The sequence below is a fragment of the Somniosus microcephalus genome, chromosome 2 (assembly GCF_052327205.1).
Source record: "Somniosus microcephalus isolate GS21.2 chromosome 2, FLI_Smic_1.0, whole genome shotgun sequence".
In the NCBI taxonomy this organism is placed as follows: Eukaryota; Metazoa; Chordata; class Chondrichthyes; order Squaliformes; family Somniosidae; genus Somniosus; species Somniosus microcephalus.
In genome coordinates this window covers 351,701,857-351,724,597 of record NC_140988.1, presented here as the reverse complement: position 1 = coordinate 351,724,597, position 22,741 = coordinate 351,701,857, and positions in this window count along the sequence as shown.

Sequence of the window (22,741 nt, the reverse complement as noted above, 5' to 3'; positions counted from 1 at the left end):
ATCCCTACCGCCACTTCCCTCAAGACCCTAGGATGTAAGCCATCAGGTCCAGGTGATTTATCCGCCTTGAGTCCCATTATTTTACCGAGTACCACTTCCTTTGTGATTTTGATCGTGTTTAGCTCCTCCCCCCTTTTAGCCCCCTGTTTGTCCAGTGTTGGGATATTCTTAGTGTCTTCTACTGTAAAGACTGATATAAAATATTCATTCAGTGTTTTTGCCATCTCCATATTTCCCACCATTAATTTCCCGGTCTCATCCTCTAAGGGACCAACATTTACTTTAGCCACCCTTTCTTTCTATATAACTATAAAAACTCTTACTATCTGTTTTTATATTTTTTGCTAATTTACTTTCATAATCTATCTTCCCTTTCTTAATCAATCTTTTTGTTATTTTTTGCTGTCTTTTAAAGTTTTCCCAATCCTCTATCCTCCCACTAGATTTGGCTACCTTATATGCCCTTCTTTTTAGTCGAATACTATCCTTAATTTCTTTACTTAGCCACGGATGGCTGTCTTTTCTTTTACACCCTTTTCTTCTCAGTGGAATATATATTTTTTGGAAGTTGTAAAATAGCTCCTTAAATGTACACCACTGATCATGTATCGTCTTACCCTTTAATCTATTTTCCCAATCCACTCTGCTCAATTCTGCACTCATACCTTCATAGTCTCCTTTATTCAAGCTTAGCACGCTTGTTTGAGATCTAACCTTCTCACCCTCTAATTGAATATGGAATTCAACCATGTTATGGTCACTCATTCCAAGGGGATCCTTTACTAGGACATTTTTAATTAATCCTGTCTCGTTACACAGGACCAGATCTAAGGTTGCTTGCCCCCTGGTCGGTTCAGTTACATACTGCTCAAGAAACCCATCCCTAATACACTCAATGAACTCATCCTCAAGGCAGCCCTGCCCAATTTGATTTGTCCAATTAATATGATAGTTAAAATCCCCAATAATTATAGATGTTCCCTTATTACAAGCCTCAACTATTTCCTGATTGATACTCCGTCCAACAGAGTTGCCACTGTTCGGAGGCCTATAGACCACGCCCACTAGTGTTTTTTTCCCCTTATTATTCCTTACCTCCACCCAAACTGTTTCTTTATCCTGATCTTTTGACCCAATATAATTTCTCTGTATTACAGTGATTCCTTCCTTTATTAACATAGCCACCCCACCTCCCCTTCCTTCCTGCCTGTCCTTCCTGATCATTAAATAACCTGGTATGTTTAATTCCCAGGCATTGTCACCCTGCAGCCATGTTTCGGTAATGGCCACAAGATCATACCCATATGTAGTTATTTGTGCCATTAACTCGTCTATTTTGTTACGAATGCTACGTGCATGCAGATAGAGAACTTTCAAAGATGTTTTGTGACACTTAGTTCCTGCTTTTGCCCTTTTTATTACTTTACCTTTTACTCCATACCTTCTGCCCCTTCCTGACACGCTCTGGTTTTTAATTTCCCCACTGCTACCTAAGTCTATGACCTTCTCTGTTGTCATTTTTATTATTTGCTCTCTAGGAACCTCCCCCCCACTAGTTAGTTTAAAGCCCTCTCTACAGCCCTAGTTATATGATCCGCCAGGACTCTAGTCCCAGCACTGGCCAAGTGAAGCCCGTCCCAACGGAACAGCTCCCTCCTGCCCCAGTACTGGTGCCAGTGTCCCAGGAAGCAAAACCCATTTCTCCCACACCAGTCTTTGAGCCACGCATTTAACTCTCTAATTTTATTTGTCCTAGCCAAATTCGCTCGTGGCTCAGGTAATAATCCAGAGATTATTACCCTTGTGGTTCTGCTTTTTAATTTGGCCCCTAGCTGCTCAAACTCCCTCAGCAGAACCTTGTCCTATCTATGTCGTTGGTACCAACATGGACCACGACAACTGGATCCTCCCCCTCCCACTCCAAGTTTCTCTCCAGTCCAGAGGAGATGTCCTTAACCCTGGCACCGGGCAGGCAACACAGCCTTCGGGACTCTCGCTCTCGGCTGCAAAGAACTCTATCTATCCCCCTAACGATACTATCCCCTACCACTACAACATTTCTTTTAACTCCCCCCACTTGAATGGCCCCCCACTCCACAGTGCTGTGGCCAGGTTGCTCATCCTCCCCGCAGTCCCTGTTCCCATCCTCACAGGGAGTAAGAGCCTCGAACCTGTTGGACAATTGCAAGGGCTGCGGCTCCTCCAACACTACCTCCTGGATCCCCGTACCTGCCTCACTTCTAGTCACACCATCCTGACCCTGGCCACGGACTACATCTGAATTAATTAATCTAATTGGTGTGAATACCTCGTGATAAACAGAGTCCAGGTAACTCTCCCCCTCCCTGATGTGTCTCAGTGTTTGAAGCTCGGACTCCAGCTCTTCAACACGGAGTAATGAGGTGTCATGTGGGAGTATTTATTGGGATTTGCATGCTTTGCATTAATGACCTCGATCAATGGCCACTGAGCTTCTGCCTCAGTTGGACAGATGTGGTTCCCGAGCTACATGATTCCCATGGTCATGCAGTGAAATTCAAAAGGTCTGGTTAAAGATGCTGTTAAGGGTCTGACAACAAGGTTTTAATGAGCTTAATTAGGTTGGCCACCTCTGCCGCTTGGACTGTTCCGCGCTGGCAAATGTGCCCGATTTAAAGGCACGAGGAGGCGGGATGATGGCGGGTTCCCGATGAGCTCCCATTTTCAGCGACTTTTACTGCCAACCCACCTCCAAACCCGCACGCACGTCAGCGGGAAAATTTCAACCAAACTGTTTCAATGGCTGAAGGATCGATAGCAAGAGAGCTCAGATTTAAGGTGATTGTCAAAAGAACCAGAGGCGACATGAGGAAAAACTTTTTTCTGCAATGAGTGGTGAGGATTTGGAATGCACTGCCTGATAGGGTGGTGGATACTGAGTCAATAGTAGCCTTCAAAAGGGAATTGGATAAATACTTGAGGAAAATGTGCAGGGATATGGGGAAAGAGCAGGGGAGTAGGACTAACTGGATTGCTCTTCAAAAGAGCCGGTGCAGACTAAATGGGCCGAATGGCCTCCTTCTGTGCTGTACTATTCTATGATTCTATAAGTAGTGAACAATGGAAGTTCACTATAAAAAGGCCAAGCTGCATAATCAACCTCAGCAGTTCAGACAACAACTACATGGGAACTTTGGCTCATTGTAAAGTTCAGAAAAACCTTACGCTATTCCCACCCCTCGATCACTTCCTCTGCCAAATACCTACCTAGTTCCCTTTTTAATTTGCTGATCCTGTCCACTTCTGCTGCAGGGTGGGTTTTTGGCTTCAGCCTGTGTGCTGATCTGGTGAGTGAATTGCCTGCCATTTATAGAACCCGCCCGATTTGCTTCCCTACTGAAATCAATGGAATTAAAGTCAGGCAAGTTCTCTAACAGGTGTGCAATCGCCTGGCAGATCACTGCCCAATGGTGAAGACAATAGTCTACCCTAGCATCCCTGGGCAATCGCACGTGTACTATCTACCAAACTCTGCGTTACATCCAAACTGTTCATCATTCCTCTTCTGACATTATCTGCAACACCTCTCTCATTGCAGAGTTTGTAACATGTTAAAGGTATTATTAGGATTAATTTATCTCAGCCCTTTAGAATCTTCAATACCTCACTAAGTCAAGGTGTCAGCTTTGGCTTATCTTACCTCTGAGTCAGAAGGTTGTGGGTTGAAGACCCATTCTGGAGATAACCTAGGCTGATAATCGAGTTCAGTACCGAGGGAGTGCTGCACAGTCGGAGGTGCAGTTTTTTTGGGTGAGATGTTAAACCAAGAACCCTTCTGCCCTCTCAGGTGGACGTAAAAAATACCATGGCACTATTTTAAAGAAGAACAGGGGATTTCTCCCCAGTGTCCTGGCCAATATTTATCCCTCAACCAACATCATTAAAAAAAAATTATCTGGTCATTATCATATTACTGTTTGTGGGAGCTTGCTGTGTGCAAATTGGCTGCCATGTTTTCCCACTTTACAATAGTGGCTACAATTCAAAAGCACTACATTGTTTGTAAAGCGATTTGGGACGTCCTGAGGCTGTGAAAGGCGCTATATAATTGCAAGTTCTTTCTTTCTTTCTCCTGAGTCTTCTCTCCTTCACTGTAAGCATTCCCAGTTTCAATAGCTTCCTTCTGTATCCCATATGGCTAATGGATGGCATTAATTTTGTTGCCCTTTGCTGTACCTTCTGCATGCCAGGATATGCTGACTGCAATTTGGTGACTCTCTCTCTCTCTTCGGCAGTCCCTCCGGACCGAGGATGACTTGCTTCCACACTAAAAATGAGTTCTCAGGTGACTGATGAGTCCAATGCATGACCTACAGTCTCTGTCACAGGTGTGGCAGAAGGTGGTTGAAAGGGCGGGTGGGTGGGGTGCTTGGGTTGATGTGTGCTCCTTGCGCTGCTTGCGCTTGGCTTCCGCTTGCTCCTGGCGAAGAGACTCGAGGTGTTCGGCACCTTCCCAGATGCCTCCCCTGCAGTTTGTGCGGTCTTGGGCCAGGGATTCCCAGCTGTCAGTGGGGATGTTGCACTTTTTCAAGGAGGCTTTGAGGGGGTCCTTGAAGCATTTTTTCTGCCCACCTGGGGCTCTCTTGCTGTGTCGGAGCTCCGAGTAGAGCGCTTGTTTTGGAAGTCTCATATCGGGCATGTGGATGATGTGACCCGACCATCGGAGCTGATCGACCATGGTCAAAGCTACGATGCTGGGGATGTTGGCCTGAGTGAGAACACGGACATTGGTGTGCCTATCCTGCCAAGGGATTTGCAAGATCTTGCGGAGGCAGCGTTGGTGGTACCTGGAGTGTATACGGTTTCCTGGACCAATATGTCGAGGAACCAACTAGAGATCAGGTCATCTTAGACTGGGTATTATGTAATGAGAAAGGATTAATTAGCAATCTTGTTGTGCGAGGCCCCTTGGGTCGGAGCGATCATAATATGATAGAATTCTTCATTAAGATGGAGAGTGAAGTAGTTGACTCAGAGACTAGGGTTCTGAATTTAAATAAAGGAAACTACGATGGTGTGAGGCGCGAGTTGGGTAGGATTGATTGGAGAATGTTACTCAAAGGGTTGACGGTGGATAGGCAATGACAAACATTCAAAGATCGCATGGATGAACTATAGCATTTGTTCATCCCTGTTGGCATAAAAATAAAACAAAAAAGGTGACTCAACCATGGCTAACAAGGGAAATTAGGGATAGCATAAGATCCAAGGAGAGGACATATAAATTGGCCAGACAAAGCAGTAAACCTGAGGATTGGCAGCAGTTTAGGATTCAGCAATGGAAGACAAAGGGATTAATTAAGAGGGGGAAAATAGAGTATGAGAGTAAGCTTGCAGGGAACATACAAACTGACTGTAAAAGCTTTTACAGATATGTGACAAGAAAAAGATTAGTGAAGTCAAGCGTAGGTCCCTTGCAGTCAGAATCAGGGGAATTTATAAAGGGGAACAAAGAAATGGCTGACCAATTAAATACATACTTTGGTTCTATCTTCACAAAGGAGGATACAAATAAACTCCCAGAGATGTCGGGGAACATAGGGTCTAATGAGAGGGAGGAACTGAAAGGAATCAGTATTTGTAGGGAAATGGTGTTAGGGAAATTGACGGGATTGAAGGCCAATAAATCCCCAGGGCCTGATAATTTACATCCTAGGGCACTTAAGGAAGTGGCCCTAGAAATAGTAGATGCATTGCTGGTCATCTTCCAAAATTTGATAGACTCTGGAACAGTTCCCATGGATTGGAGGGTAGCTAATGTTACCCCACTATTCAAAAAAGGTGGCAGAGAGAAAACGGGGAATTATAGACCGGTAAGCCTGACATCGGTAGTGGGGAAAATGCTAGAGTCCATTATAAAAGATGTAATAGCAGAGCATTTGGAAAACATTGACAGGATCGGACAAAGTCAACATGGATTTACAACAGGTAAATCGTGCTTGACTAATCGACTGGAATTTTTTGAGGATGTAACTGGTAGAATAGACAACGGAGAACCAGTGGGTGTGGTGTATTTGGACTTTCAGAGGGCTTTCGATAAGGTCCCACATAAGAGATTAGCATGCAAAGTTAAGGCACATGGGATTGGGGGCAAGGTACTGACTTGGATAGAGAACTAGTTGGCAGACAGGAAGCAAAGAGTTGGAATAAACGGGTCTTTTTCCGAGTGGCAGGCAGTGACTAATGGGGTGCCGCAGGGATCGATCCTAGGACTCCAGCTATTCACAATATATATTAATGATCTAGACGAGGGAACTAGATGTAATATCTCCAAGTTTGCAGATGACACAAAGCTGGGTGGGCATGTGTGCTGTGAGGAGGATGCTAAGAAACTCCAGTATGATTTGGACAGGTTGGGTGATTGGGCAGAAGCATGGCAGATGCAGTATAATGTGGATAAATGCGAGGTTATCCACTTTGGTGGCAAAAAAAAGGCAGATTATTATCTGAACGGCAATAGATTGGGAGAAGGTGAAGTGCAGCGAGACCTGGGTGTCCTTGTGCTCCAGTCGCTGAAGGACGCATGCAGGTGCAGCAGGCAGTTAAGAAGGCAAATGGTATGTTGGCCTTCGTAGCGAGAGGGTTCGAGTACAGGAACAAGGATGTCTTGCTGCAGTTGTACAGGGCCTTGGTGAGACCACACCTTGGGTATTGTGTGCAGTTTTGGTCACCTTATCTGAGGAAGGATGTTCATGCCATGGAGGGAGTGCAGCGAAGATTCACCAGACTGATACCTGGGATGGCAGGAATGACGTATGAGGAGAGATTGGGTTGATTGGGCTTATACTCGCTGGAGTTTAGAAGAATGAGAGGGGATCTCATTGAAACTTATAAAATTCTAACAGGACTAGACAGACTAGATGCAGGAAGGATGTTCCCGGTGGCCGGGGAGTCCAGAACCAGGGGTCACAGTCTAAGGATAAGGGGCAAGCAATTTAGGCAGAAATGAGGAGGAATTTCTTCACCCAGAGAGTGGTGAACCTGTGGAACTCTCTACCACAGAAAGCACTGGAGACCAATTCATTAAATATATTCAAGAAGGAGTTAGATATATTTCTTAAGGCTAAAGGGATCAAGGGATATGGGGAAAAGGCAGGGACAGGGTACTGAATTTGGATGATCAACCATGATCTCATTGAATGGCGGAGCAGGCTTGAGGGTCTGAATGGCCTACTCCTGCTCCTATCTTCCATGTTTCTATGTTTGAAATGCCTGCTGTACATGGTCCATGACTCTGAAGCATACAGGAGGTCGGGTATCACTACTGCTCTGTAGACCATGAGCTTGGTGCCGGGTTTGAGGTCCTCGTCTTCAAACACTCTGGCCTAGAAATTCAGTTGTCTGCGCCACCCGTTAGCGCCCTAAGAGGGCACTTAGTGGGTTTTACGCCACTGGCCATGCCTCCCGCTAAATTTAGCGGGACGCTAATAGCGGCGCTAGCCGTTAGTGCTGCGCCACTACCGATGACGTCATCGGTGTGCGCAGCGCCCTGCTACCGCCCCGATCGCGAAATTTAGTAGCGCCCCCTGCTTTAATGCCGGTCACAATTTGCGACCCGCTCAGGGGGGCCTACCTGCGGCGGTAGAGGCGCTGAGGTGCGGGGCGGCCATTTTTTTTGCCTGCCGCCTGTCAGCACTTCTTCATGCCGCCGTCCCCGGCCTCCTGAGCGCCCCCCCCCCCCCCGCGGAGTGCCAGCTTTGTCCCAAGAGCCCGGCACTTCTCCTCGGTGTCGGGCTCTTTTCCGGCACTCGCGCTCTTCGAGCACGCTTCAGCAGGCCCCTCCCCTTTAAGAAGGGGAGGAAGGCCTGCAGTACCGCAGCGCGCCGTCCCGCAGCGTGTGGCGCTGCAGCACGTTGCGCTGCGATCTTCAGTTGCAGCGCCCCAAGAGGGATGCGGGGCGCCTCGAGTAGTGCCGCGCTTCCCTTTGGGGTGCGCAAACTGAATTTGCGGCGGGCGGCCGCGACTTCTTCCAGGGCGCTACTTCCAGTGCCCTGGCGAGGCAGTGAATTTCTAGGCCTCTCTTCCTCAGGCGACCGAAGGCTGCACTGGCACACTGAAGGCGGTGTTGGACTTCGTTATTGACGTCTGCCCTTGTTGACAGTAGGCTCCCGAGGTATGGAAAGTGGTCCACCGTTGTGCATAGTGCTCCAACTGAGGTGAGGCCAACAGTTTCTACAGCTCACTAATTGTAAAATTTAATGTTCTCCACCCCCCCCGCCCCAGAGGAGCATTCCCCAGGTCCCTCTGAAAATTCTCCTTTCCTCAGTAGAGTTGTGGAGGACGGTGCATTTCCACCGTCACTTACTTTATACAGACTGAGCTCCATCGTCAGTACAATGACTGTTCTCCCCCACCCCCGCTCCTTCTATAAACTCGCATTGAAGGCAGAGTTTTAAGTGTTAGAAAAGTTCACCAGCAACTCAGCAAGTATCACCGTCGTATTGGAAACAGTATTTTTAACTGTAGCTCTTCATTTATTTTATGCTCCACGGGTTGTTGCTGGTCAATAAGTTTCGCTTTGAAAGCTCGGAACAGGGATTTGTTCGGATTTGCCGAGTCTGTCGGCTGCTCCGCACTCGGCTCTGTGCTCGTTCTACCCACTTCGCTCCCCCTCAGTTTGCCCAGGGATTCGTAACAGAAATTTTAAAAAGTCCACCGATCTTTCGAATTAACTCTGGGATGAGCACTGCCAACTGTTCGAGGGTGAAGATCATTTACCCAGATCTTACACCGCGTGTTTTGGAGATTCTCAGCCTTCGCGGTATTGTACTGATCGATGTATGAGATTGAAAAAAAACATCTCGCTGCATTTCAGTAGAATTCGAAACGAAATACAAAAAGCAGATACTGAATAATTAAACTATATCTAGCAGCTCTCTGGTGAGTGGGTGGCTTTTCGCTTCAGTTAGTCTTGCGGGGGGGGGGGTAAGTGTGCAGTTCATTTTACTCTGAAGGCTCATCGGTAGAGTAAAGGCAAGATAACTACTAAAAACAAAGGTAGATGAATAATAAATAAAAAGAGTTTAAACTGCTGGTACAGCAATGCGAGCAGTTTTCAAAACAACACTGATGAACTGGAGGTAATAATTGTAGAGAGGATCCAGCTGTAGTAGGGAATGACTGAAACGTCATTGACAGGATTGGCAACTAAATATTGCCGGATATCACACATTTAGGAAGGAGGGGAGGTGGAATAGCTGTACTAGTTAAAGGTAAGATAATGGCAGTAGAGAAACGGGTGTCACCAGCAGTAAGATAGATACAGACTCCATGTGGATTGAGTTAAAAGATAAGAAGGGGGTCCATCGCCCTAATATGGGTATACTATAGACCACCAAATAGTGAAAGGGAATTGGAGGAAGAAATAATGTAGGGAAATCTACGAGGTGAGTAGCAAGCATAGAATAATACGCATGGGAGTTTGCATCTACCCCCAAATAAGCTGGCCGGAAGAAGTAGAGAAAGGAGACAAGGGAATCGAGTTTTTACATGTGTACACAGAACTCCTGTCTCACTCAGTACTCCCAACAAGAAACTAATCACTGCTGGATCTTGTAATGGGTAATGAACCAGAACAAAGAGGATAAGCAAGAACAGGATGGCATCTTGGGAGTAGTGATCACAACATAGTAATTGTTGTGTCTCCTTGTGTTCTTATTACTATGTAATACAGACACTTTTAACTCATTTAGCTGTATTCTTGCTTTTATGATGTTGCTGCCACATGGTGCGGAGTGATACAAGATGTCCGACCTTGCACTGCCACTGCCTTTCACAGTGTGCCGCATAGCAATATAAATACACTAACCAAATAGTTCCATATAACGATGTAACAAGTAGTTCCATTTAACGATGTAATAATATAACGATGTAACATCCCTCTTTGTCAAAAAACTAAAACATGAAATTTAATTTAATTTAAAAAATATATCTAAACTATTATTATCAAATACAAAGAATCATGAGTTTTCTTCTCTTATTCGCGATATCGCTCAGGTGGTTGGATGTTGTCCCTCCATCTTGTGGATTTGGTGGTGACAGCGTCGGCGGGAATCCTGAGCGGCAGAGCGGGGCTATAAAAGTCCCAGAGACCAGGTAAGGCCTCACAGCGTCGGCGGGAATCCAGAGCGGCAGAGCGGGGCTATAAAAGTCCCAGAGACCAGGTAAGGCCTCACAGCGTCGGCGGGAATCCTGAGCGGCAGAGCGGGGTTATAAAAGTCCCAGAGACCCAGGTAAGGCCTCACAGCATCGGCGGGAATCCTGAGCGGCAGAGCGGGGCTATAAAAGTCCCAGAGACCAGGTAAGGCCTCACAGCGTCAGCGGGAATCCTGAGCGGCAGAGCGGGGCTATAAAAGTCCCAGAGACCAGGTAAGGCCTCACAGCATCGGCGGGAATCCTGAGCGGCAGAGCGGGGCTTTAAAAGTCCCAGAGACCAGGTAAGGCCTCACAGCGTCGGCGGGAATCCTGAGCGGCAGAGCGGGGCTATAAAAGTCCCAGAGACCCAGGTAGGGCCTCACAGCGTCGGCGGGAATCCTGAGCGGCAGAGCGGGGCTATAAAAGTCCCAGAGACCAGGTAAGGGGTACCAATCTCCAGTCTGGGAACTCAGAGGGAAGGAGAGAGGTAAAAAGTAATCCAAGTGTGACGTCACCAGAAAGTGGGTAAGTGATTGGTTGGTGAGTATTTCTCCCTTTTGAAGCTTAAATCTCTTTGGTTTATAGTTTCTAAGGTGTGATATTCACCATCTAGAATCGGGGCAGAGGGTATTTAAGAATAATATTAATAAATTTAATTAATTACATAGAATGGGAGATCAGGTGATGTGTTGCTGCTGCAATATGTGGGAGCTGGTGGACCCCATTGATGCTTACGGTGATCACATTTGCAGTAAGTGTTGGCTGCTCGAGGAATTCCGGCTCCGTGTTGAAGAGCTGGAGTCCGAGCTTCAAACACTCAGACACATCAGGGAGGGGGAGAGCTACCTGGACTCTGTGTATCACGAGGTATTCACACCAATTAGATTAATTAATTCAGATGTAGTCTGTGGCCAGGGTCAGGATGGTGTGACTAGAAGTGAGGCAGGTACGGGGATCCAGGAGGTAGTGTTGGAGGAGCCGCAGCCCTTGCACTTGTCCAACAGGTTCGAGGCTCTTACTCCCTGTGAGGTTGGGAACAGGGACTGCGGGGAGGATGAGCAACCTGGCCACAGCACCGTGGAGCAGGGGGCCATTCAAGTGGGGGGAGTTAAAAGAAATGTTGTAGTGGTATGGGATAGTATCGTTAGGGGGATAGATAGAGTTCTTTGCAGCCGAGAGCGAGAGTCCCGAAGGCTGTGTTGCCTGCCCGGTGCCAGGGTTAAGGACATCTCCTCTGGACTGGAGAGAAACTTGGAGTGGGAGGGGGAGGATCCAGTTGTCGTGGTCCATGTTGGTACCAATGACATAGATAGGACAAGGAAGGAGGTTCTGCTGAGGGAGTTTGAGCAGCTAGGGGCCAAATTAAAAAGCAGAACCACAAGGGTAATAATCTCTGGATTATTACCTGAGCCACGAGCGAATTTGGCTAGGACAAATAAAATTAGAGAGTTAAATGCGTGGCTCAAAGACTGGTGTGGGAGAAATGGGTTTTGCTTCCTGGGACACTGGCACCAGTACTGGGGCAGGAGGGAGCTGTTCCGTTGGGACGGGCTTCACTTGGCCAGTGCTGGGACTAGAGTCCTGGCGGATCATATAACTAGGGCTGTAGAGAGGGCTTTAAACTAACTAGTGGGGGGGAGGTTCCTAGAGAGCAAATAATAAAAATGACAACAGAGAAGGTCATAGACTTAGGTAGCAGTGGGGAAATTGAAAACCAGAGCATGTCAAGAAGGGGCAGAAGGTATGGAGTAAAAGGTAAAGTAATAAAAAGGGCAAAAGCAGGAACTAAGTGTCACAAAACATCTTTGAAAGTTCTCTATCTGAATGCACGTAGCATTCGTAACAAAATAGACGAGTTAATGACACAAATAACTACAGATGGGTATGATCTTGTGGCCATTACAGAAACATGGCTGCAGGTTGACAATGCCTGGGAATTAAACATACCAGGTTATTTAACGATCAGGAAGGACAGGCAGGAAGGAAGGGGAGGTGGGGTGGCTATGTTAATAAAGGAAGGAATCACTGTAATACAGAGAAATGATATTGGGTCAAAAGATCAGGATAATGAAACAGTTTGGGTGGAGGTAAGGAATAATAAGGGGAAAAAAACACTAGTGGGCGTAGTCTATAGGCCTCCGAACAGTGGCAACTCTGTTGGACGGAGTATCAATTAGGAAATAGTTGAGGCTCGTAATAAGGGAACATCTATAATTATGGGGGATTTTAACTATCATATTAATTGGACAAATCAAATTCGGCAGGGCTGCCTTGAGGATGAGTTCATTGCATGTATTAGGGATGGGGTTCTTGAGCAGTATGTAACTGAACCGACCAGGGGGCAAGCAACCTTAGATCTGGTCCTGTGTAACGAGACAGGATTAATTAAAAATGTCCTAGTAAAGGATCCCCTTGGAATGAGTGACCATAACATGGTTGAATTCCATATTCAATTAGAGGGTGAGAAGGTTGGATCTCAAACAAGCGTGCTAAGCTTGAATAAAGGAGACTATGAAGGTATGAGAGCGGAATTGAGTAGAGTGGATTGGGAAAATAGATTAAAGGGTAAGACGATACATGATCAGTGGTGTACATTTAAGGAGTTATTTTACAACTTCCAAAAAATATATATTCCACTGAGAAGAAAAGGGTGTAAAAGAAAAGACAGCCATCCGTGGCTAAGTAAAGAAATTAAGGATAGTATTCGACTAAAAACAAGGGCATATAAGGTAGCCAAATCTAGTGGGAGGATAGAGGATTGGCAAAACTTTAAAAGACAGCAAAAGATAACAAAAAGATTGATTAAGAAAGGGAAGATAGATTATGAAAGTAAATTAGCAAAAAATATAAAAACAGATAGTAAGAGCTTTTATAGTTATATAAAAAGAAAAAGGGTGGCTAAAGTAAATGTTGGTCCCTTAGAGGATGAGACCGGGAAATTAATGGTGGGAAATATGGAGATGGCAAAAACACTGAATGAATATTTTGTATCAGTCTTTACAGTAGAAGACACTAAAAATATCCCAACACTGGACAAACAGGGGGCTAAAGGGGGGGAGGAGCTAAACACGATCAAAATCACTAAGGACGTGGTACTCGGTAAAATAATGGGACTCAAGGCGGATAAATCACCTGGACCTGATGGCTTACATCCTAGGGTCTTGAGGGAAGTGGCGGTAGGGATTGTGGATGCATTGGTAATAATTTTCCAAAACTCCCTGGACTCGGCAATGGTCCCGGCAGACTGGAAAACTGCTAATGTAACACCCTTATTTAAAAAGGGCAGTAGACAGAAAGCTGGAAACTATAGACCGGTTAGCCTAACATCTGTGGTAGGTAAAATTTTGGAGTCCATTATTAAGGAGACAGTAACAGGACATTTGGATAATCATAATTTAATAGGACAAAGTCAGCATGGATTTATGAAGGGGAAGTCATGTTTGACAAATTTGCTGGAGTTCTTTGAGGAAGTAACATATAGGGTGGATAAAGGGGAACCAGTGGACGTAGTGTATTTAGACTTCCAAAAGGCATTTGACAAGGTGCCACACAGAAGATTATTGCTTAAGATAAAAAATCACGGGATTGGGGGTAATATTCTGGCATGGATAGAGGATTGGCTATCTAACAGAAGGCAGAGAGTTGGGATAAATGGTTCATTCTCAGACTGGCAATCAGTAACTAGTGGTGTTCCGCAGGGGTCAGTGCTGGGTCCCCAACTCTTTACAATCTATATTAACGATTTGGAGGAGGGGACCGAGTGTAACATATCAAAGTTTGCAGATGATACTAAGATGGGAGGGAAAGTAGTGAGTGAGGAGGACATAAAAAACCTGCAAGGGGACATAGACAGGCTAAGTAAGTGGGCAGAGATTTGGCAGATGGAATACAGTACTGGAAAGTGTGAGGTTATGCATTTTGGCAAGAAAAATCGTAGAGCAAGTTATTATCTTAATGGCAAGAAACTGGAAAGTACTGAAGTACAAAGGGATCTGGGGGTCCTGGTGCACGAAACTCAAAAGGTTAGTATGCAGGTGCAGCAAGTGATTAAGAAGGCCAATGGAATGTTGGCTTTCATTGCTAGGGGGATAGAATATAAATAGGGAGGTATTGCTTCAGTTATACAAGGTATTGGTGAGACTGCACCTGGAATACTGCGTACAGTTTTGGTGTCCATACTTAAGAAAGGACATACTTGCTCTCGAGTCAGTACAAAGAAGGTTCACTCGGTTAATCCCGGGGATGAGGGGATGGACATATGAGGAGAGGTTGAGTAGATTGGGACTCTACTCATTGGAGTTCAGAAGAATGAGAGGCGATCTTATTGAAACATATAAGATTGTGAAGGGGTTGGATTGGGTGGATGCGGGGAGGATGTTCCCGATGATGGGTGAAACTAGAACTAGGGGGCATAGTCTTCGAATAAGGGGCTGCTCTTTCAAAACTGAGATGAGGAGGAACTACTTCACTCAGAGGGTGGTAGGTCCATGGAATATGCTGCCCCAAAAAGCTGTAGAAGCTACATCATTACATAAATTTAAAACAGAAATAGACAGTTTCCTAGAAGTAAAGGGAATTAAGGGTTATGGGGAGCGGGCAGGAATTTGGACATGAGTCTAGGTTCGGATCGGTCATGGCCCTGTGGGTAGCGGAGCGGGCCCAGGGGCCGTGTAGCCTGATCCTGCTCCTATTTCGTGTGTCTAATTCTGTTAGATTCAGGAGATGGTTCTGTGATAGTGGATTGGCGGTTATGATCAGATCAGCCATGATCTTATTGAATGGCGGAGCAGGCTCGAGGGGCCGATTGGCCTACTCCTGCTCCTATTTCTTATGTTCTTATGTTCTTATGTTCACTCCTCTCTGTGGTGTTTTGGTGTGTTCCGCTCTTGTTGTTGTTGTTGCTGTCGCACTTGGAGTTGGAGTGTGCATGCTCATGGTTGTTTGATTTGAGGCGCTTGTTTCTGGCATTATACTGCTTGTGGTAGCTGGTGTTGTCAATGTTGCTGATGTTGTCTGCTGCTTAACCAGTTCAGGTGAAGGCCTGATGTGGAGTCTGTTCCGTCTGTATTGGTTACCAGGTTCAGTCTCTACGAATTAGGATCTTGGAGTATCAGCTTTTCCAATGACCTTGGCAGGATTCCAGGTTTTCAACACCGGGTCTTGCACATGCACTGATTGCCCATTCAGCAATTCTGGTAGTGTTGGTATTCGGGTTCACCGATGTAGGTATTGGACGAATGCCTACTTAATAATCGCGTTCGACTCCAGGAGAACAATCAAAAAGGTTTTTAATGCAGGAACAGAGGAATTCAAACAGGTTGCTGAGCTCGCTACAGGAGAGCCATAAAATAGGTCTTCACCAGACGGAGACGCCATGAGGACTGAGTAGGCAGTCCCGTGGATTGCTTGATGACGTCATCGCGTTCTTCCCGCGCTTGGGTAGTCACGTGACTTGCGTGATGACGTCATCGCGTTTGCCCGCACTTGGGACGGTCACGTGATGTGCGACGTGACGTCATCGCGTTAACCCGCGTCATCGCATTCGCCCGCGCTCCCAAAGGAGGAAAGCCCCGCACCGGCTACATCGTTACGTTAAAGGGAATTATGTACGGTAAGTAAGGGACACTCGGTGGTACTGCTACAGTGGCATCTTTGCATGTTTGTCGTAATGTTTGCTCCCTACGACTTGTGCTTCTGCCAGCTTCTGTCTGAAGTCCTCCTGGTCCTGGGGAGGATGTATTTTTGCTGGTAGGGTAGCCTTAAACTTCCTCCCATTCAGCAATTCCGCAAGTGATTTCATGTCTGCTTTCAGTGGTGTTGATCTGAGTGATAGGAGGGCAAGGTCTTGGTCTTCCTCCATCTCACTGCTTTTGAGGAGAGTTCTCTTGACAGTCTGGATCTGTCTTTCGATGAACCCATGTCCCCTTGGGAAATGTGGGGATGAGGTTACTATTTTGAACCCATACTTTTCTGCCAGAGCTCTGAATTCACTCGATGTGAACTGGGTTCCATTGTCACAGATTACCTTTTCTGGGATTCCTTGTTCAGCAAACAAGCTCTTTGCAATTCTGGTGGTAGTTGTGGCTCTCAGATCTTTCATCCTTCTCACAAAAGGAAACTTGGAATAGTAATCTGTCACTATGAGATACCATTTTTGATTGCACATGAAGAGATCTGCCCCAACAGTGTGCCATGGTCTTGACGGTATTTCACTAGGTATCATCTCCTCTTTCTGTTGTGCATTTCTGTATTTCTGGCATATACCACATGCAGAAACCATCTGTTCAATATTTTTGTACATGCCTATCCAGTATACAGCTGATCTGGCTCTCAGCTTGCATTTCTCCATTCCCATGTGGCCTTCATGTATTAGATGGAGAAGTTCTGTCTGCATCGTCTTTGGCACAATGATCCTCGATCCAGCAAGGAGAATACCGTCTTCTATTGCGATGTCATCTCTAATCGTCCAGTATTGACGAATTGTCGCCTGTACCTGCTGGATTCTCTCCGGCCACCCCTGTATCACTTGTTGTGTGAGTAGTTGCAATTCCTCATCTTTGCTAGTCTCATCTCTGATTTGACTGAGCTTTGTAGGGGTAACACTCACTAGGTGGTGGATTTTTACTGTTAGACCCTCCACCTCGTGTTTCTCATATGGTGACAATCGAGACAACACATCTGCTAGCACCATTTCCTTTCCTGGCTTATATTTAAGCGTGAAGTTGTAGCTTTGGAGCCTTAGAAGTAGTCTTTGCAGTCTTGTAGGTGCTTTGCACAGATTCTTCTTGTAGATCTGTTCTAGTGGACGATGGTCACTTTCTATTGTAAACTGCCTTCCATACAGGTATGTATGGAATTTCTCGCATCCATACACTACTGCTAATAGTTCTCTTTCTATGTTGGCGTATCTCGTCTCGGCTGACGTCAAGGCCTTTGATGCGAAAGCTATTGGCTTTCCTCCCTGCACAAGAGCTGCACCTAGTCCTCTGGTAGAAGCGTCTACTTGCAGAGTGACTGGTTTTCTTCTGTCATAATATGACAGACTTGTTTCTTTGCACAACAATTCTTTAAGTTGTTTGAAATTCCTTTCATGTGATTCAGACCACTGGTATTCGGCGTCTTCTTTCATTAGCTCTCTGAGATTTGTTGTATGTTCTGACATGTTTGGGATGAAAGAACTCATGTATTGGACCAAGCCAAGGTAACTCCTTAGCTCTTTCTTATCTTTGGGTGGTTTCATTTCAGCAATCGCTGCAATCTTCTCTGGATTTGGCTTGACTCCCTCTGGTGTGTAAATCATACCGAAGAATTGGCATTCCTTGACGTTAACGATGCACTTATCGGCATTTAACTTGATGCCAGCCTTCCTGGTATGCTCCATGCCCTCATGTAGGTGCATATCATGGTCTCTTTCATCTGCTCCATAGATCTGAATATCATCAGCTATTCCTATAGCTCCTCCACAGCCTCTGTATGTCTCGTCTACTTTCTGTTGAAAGATACCTTGACTGACCTTTAACCCGAATGGTAGCCGCAGGAATTTGTAACGCCCAAATGGTGTGTTGAATGTTGTCAGTGTTGTTGATTCTTCATCCAACTTCACGTTCCAATATCCATTTCTGGCATCTAGTCTTGAGAAAACCTTGGCTCCTGCCAGTGATGGCGTAATCTCCTCTAGCGTTGGGGTGGGATAGTGGTCCCTCTTTATCGCCTGGTTTAGATCTTTGGGGTCCAAACATATTCTGAGATGCCCATTTAGCTTTTCTCGTATCACAATTGAGTTTATCCAGTCTGTGGGTTCAGTGACCTTTACGATCATTCCCTTTTCTTTCATCTCCTTTAGCTCTCTTTCAAGCTTTGTCTTCAGCTCGATGGGTACTTTTCATGGAGAATGGAAACATAGAAGATAGTAGCAGGAGTAGGCCATTCGGCCCTTTGAGCCTGCTCCGCCATTCAATGAGATCATGGCTGATCATCCAAATTCAGTACCCTGTCCCTGCCTTCTCCCCATATCTCTTGATCCCTTTAGCCTTAAGAAATATATCCAACTCTTTCTTGAATATATTTAATGAACAGGCCTCCACCGCCCTCTGTGGCAGAGAATTCCACAGGTTCACCACTCTCTGGGTGAAGAAATTCCTCCTCATTTCAGTCCTAAATGGCTTACCCCTTATCCTTAGACTATGACCCCTGGTTCTGGACTCCCCGGCCATCAGAAACATCCTTCCTGCATCTAGTCTGTCCAGGACTGACAGAATTTTATAGGTTTTGATGAGATCCCCTCTCAATCTTCTAAACTCCAGTGAGTATAAGCCCAATCGACACAATCTCTCCTCATACGTCATTCCTGCCATCCCAGGTATCAGCCTGGTGAATCTTCGCTGCACTCCTTCCATGGCAAGAACGTCCTTCCTCAGGTAAGGCGACCAAAACTGCACACAATACTCAAGGTGCAGTCTCACCAAGGCCCTGTACAACTGTAGCCAGACATCCTTGTTCCTGTACTCGAACCCTCTTGCTACAAAGGCCAACATACCATTTGCCTTCTTAACCGCCTGCTGCACCTGCATGCTTACCTTCAGCGACTGGTGCACAAGAACACCCAGGTCACTTTGCACTTCCCCTTCTCCCAATCTATTGCCATTCAAATAATAATCTGCCTTCCTGTTTTTGCCACCAAAGTGGATAACCTCACATTTATCCACATTATAGTGCATTTGCCATGTTTCTGCCCAATCACCCAACCTGTCCAAATCATACTGGAGTTTCACGACATCCTCCTCACAGCTTACCCTCCCACCCAGCTTTGTGTCGTTTGCAAATTTGGAGATATTACATCCAATTCCCTCATCCAGATCATTAATATATATTGTGAACAGCTGGGGTCCTAGGACCGATCCTTGCGGTACCCCACTAGTCACTGCCTGCCACTCGGAAAACGACCCATTTATTCCAACTCTTTGCTTTCTGTCCGCCAACCAGTTCTCTATCCAAGTCAATACCTTGCCCCCAATCCCATGTGCCTTAATTTTGCACGCTAATCTCTTATGTGGGACCTTATCGAAAGCCTTCTGAAAGTCCAAATACACCACATCCACTGGTTCTCCCTTATCTATTTTACCAGTTACATCCTCAAAAAATTCCAGTAGATTAGTCAAGCATGATTTATCTTTTGTAAATCGGTGTTGACTTTGTCCGATCCTGTCACTGCTTTCCAAGTGCTCTGCTATTACATCTTTTATAATAGACTCTAGCATTTTCCCCGCTACCGATGTCAGGCTTACCGGGCTATAATTCCCCGCTTTTTCTCTACCACCTTTTTTGAATAGTGGGGTTACCTCTGGATCGATGGTAATGTGGTATTGGAAATCTCCGAAACATCCCACTGTATCATCGAAACATTCCGGATACATGTCTATCAAGTCTTTTTTACTCTTGATTTGTGGGCGATTCTCCAGCGGAGTGTTGCTGTCTATCCTCAGTGACGTTTCCGTCAGTTCGTGATTCACTGAGATCAATCTCAACTTTTCGCAGCTGTTTAATCCCAGGATCGCTGGCCCCTCAGTGTTGGTGACATAGAACATGCAGTTGATGTTATTTCTTTTATGTGTCCCTTTGACGAAGGTTGTTCCGAGTTGTTTAATCTCACTCCCCCCGTATGCTGTCAGCGTGACATTACTTGCCTTTAAACAACCCTTTTTCGGGTAGCCATCTTCTCTCAAGTTTTCGGGAAAGATCTGCTGGTACAGTCTCAATGGGAGAATGTTGCTCTGGGCCCCTGTGTCCAGCTTCAACTTTAAGTTGATGGTTGTGGGCTGATCTTTGACCCTCTTTTCGATTTGGATGATGGTGTGCAATTCTCTCTTTGGAGTATTTTCCACTCTGGACATCTCATGAAGCTGTACCTTTATGGTTTCGATGGTTAGTGTGTTGTCATGACCATAATCATCATCATCCTGTTCATCCATGGCATGGATATTGTGTTTCTTTCTCTGGTTCTGCTGTCCGCCTTTGTTTTTGATGTATGTTCCTTCTTTCTTTGTTCTACACCTCTTTTCCCAGTGGTTTAGTTTGCCACATGCATTGCAGCTTGTTCCACATGCTGGACATTTCCTCCTGTCTGTGTAATCGTGCGGTCTTCCACAGTTTCTGCACATGTTTCTCCCATTGTCATGTGCATGTCTTTGTGTGTTGTACTTTCCTCTCACTGTATCCACTCTGTTGTCCGTCTCAGAAGCCATCCGCATGTCAGCCGTTTGAGAAATCAGCGTTCTCATTTGCTGCTTCATGGCTTCATGAGCTCTCGCAGTATCTATAGCCTCTGTTATTCCGAGCTTTTCTTTCCCTATCAGGGCTTTTTATACCTCTGCATGTGCTGACCCCCATATCAGCTGGTCCACAAGCCTTTCCTCCATTTCCTTAAATGCACACTTGCTGGCTTCATTTCTCAGCCTTGTCAGGAAATTGTCAACTGTTTCACCGGGTTCCTGTCTTAGACTCTGGAATTTGTATATGGTGATTGGATTTAGGCTCTAGATGGTTGCTGAATTTCTCAAAGATTGTCGCAGGGTTTTCCTTTTCCTCTTCAGTCAAACTCCAGCTATTATACAAACCTAGACCTTTTCTCCTGTCCACAACAGAATATAACTAACCTTTTCTTCATTGGCAGTATCCTTCAGGAAGCTTTTGAATGTAAGGTCACATTTCTGTTTGAACTTGCGGAATGCCTCCACTATATCGTCGGCTTCTCAGTTCATGAGGGGTTGCATTTGCGCAGTCAGTGCAGTGGCAGCCGCCATCTTAGTTGCCCATACGATTCACACTCAATCACCACAGACACCGGCACTCACGATCAGCTCATATATTCACTTTTCATCTTATTCGTAGTTTGTATGGCACAAGTTGTACTCACTTATACCGCTGCCACCATGTTGTGTCTCCTTGTGTTCTTATTACTATGTAATACAGACACTTTTAACTCATTTAGTTGTATTCTTGCTTTTATGATGTTGCTGCCACATGGTGCGGAGTGATACAAGATGTCCGACCTTGCACTGCCACTGCCTTTCACAGTGTGCCGCATAGCAATATAAATACACTAACCAAAGTAGTTCCATATAACGATGTAACAAGTAGTTCCATTTAACGATGTAATAATATAATGATGTAACAGTAATCTTTGAGATTAGGATCGAGAGTGACATAAGTAGGACAAAAACTAAAGCAATAGATTGGAAAAGAGCAAATTATGATGAAATGAGGGTGAAACTAAAAAAGGTAAACTAGGAGAAAATCTTGAAAAATAAAGGGGGGCAATTTTCTGAGGCCCGAGGAGGCGGGAAAGGTGGGAAAATCGGAAAAAATGAGGGCGGGATCGGAACTCGCCTCCAACCCGCCTCTGCGGGATTTTGCCGGTGCCACTTTTGCAGGGCGGGTAACGGTCCTGCCTCCAGCTGGCCAGAGCGCTTGTTAAGAGGCTTAAATGCTCATTAAGGGCCTCGCTAAGCCTATTTTGAGAGGCCCTCATTATTTTTCAACCATTTCGGCATGTTCCACGACCCTCATAAACCACTCCAGCAAAACCTGATGGGTTGACAAGTGGGTGGCCTCCTCACAGCTGCAGGTCCAACATTAAATCGATGATTTCATCAGGGATTAGTTGCAGGTGGCAGAACTTTGCTTTAAAAGGCCTTTAAGCACTTTTAGCAGGCCTTCCGAAGTCGGAGGTGCTGCAGCTTGAATCTGTCAACTGTGGGACCTCCTTGGAAGACCGTCTCCCCGCTTGCAATGAGCGCTTCCCCAACGGAGGCATCTGCAAGCAGCATGGGAATCATTCATTTTCTTTTACCATGGACCTTGGATTTGGATGAGAAGCATCCATGGCAGCAGCAGAACCAGGCAGCTCAGCAGCAGGAGCCCCAACCTCCTGCTCAGCCACCTGATGCTGCACAGGGCAGAAGGCACCAGCGCATCGAGGCACCTCGCCGCAGGAGATACCCCCTGACAGAGGGTTTACAGACAGAGGATGAGCTACCTCAACATGAGTGAACAGCAGTGCCAAAGGAGGCTGAGACTTTCACGAGAGGTTGTCCGAGAGATCTGCGGACTGCTGCAGCAAGACCTAGTGCCCAGAGGAATGGGTGGATACCCCTTACCAGTGGCTGTCAAAGTCACCACCACACTCAACTTCTTTGCCTCAGGCTCCTTCCAGGGATCATCAGCAGACATCAGCGACATCTCCCAGTCGGCCGCCCACAGGTGCATCACGCAAGTTACCGATGCCCTTTTAGCTAAGGCCCACAATTATATCCAGTTCTCAAGGGATCAAGCAAGTATAACCACACCAGAAAATGCTGGAAAAACTCAGCAGGCCAGGCAACATCCATGGAGAGAAATTAGAGTCAACGTTTCGGGTCAAAACCCTTTATCAAGATTAAAGAGGCACAGGGAATGAAATAGATTAAGAGGCCGGGATGGGAGAGAACAAAAGAGAAGAAGAGACATTAAGAGGTATTCAAAACGAGACGAGATGGTGATAGGACTAGTGGAGACAAAAGACGGCTCTAGA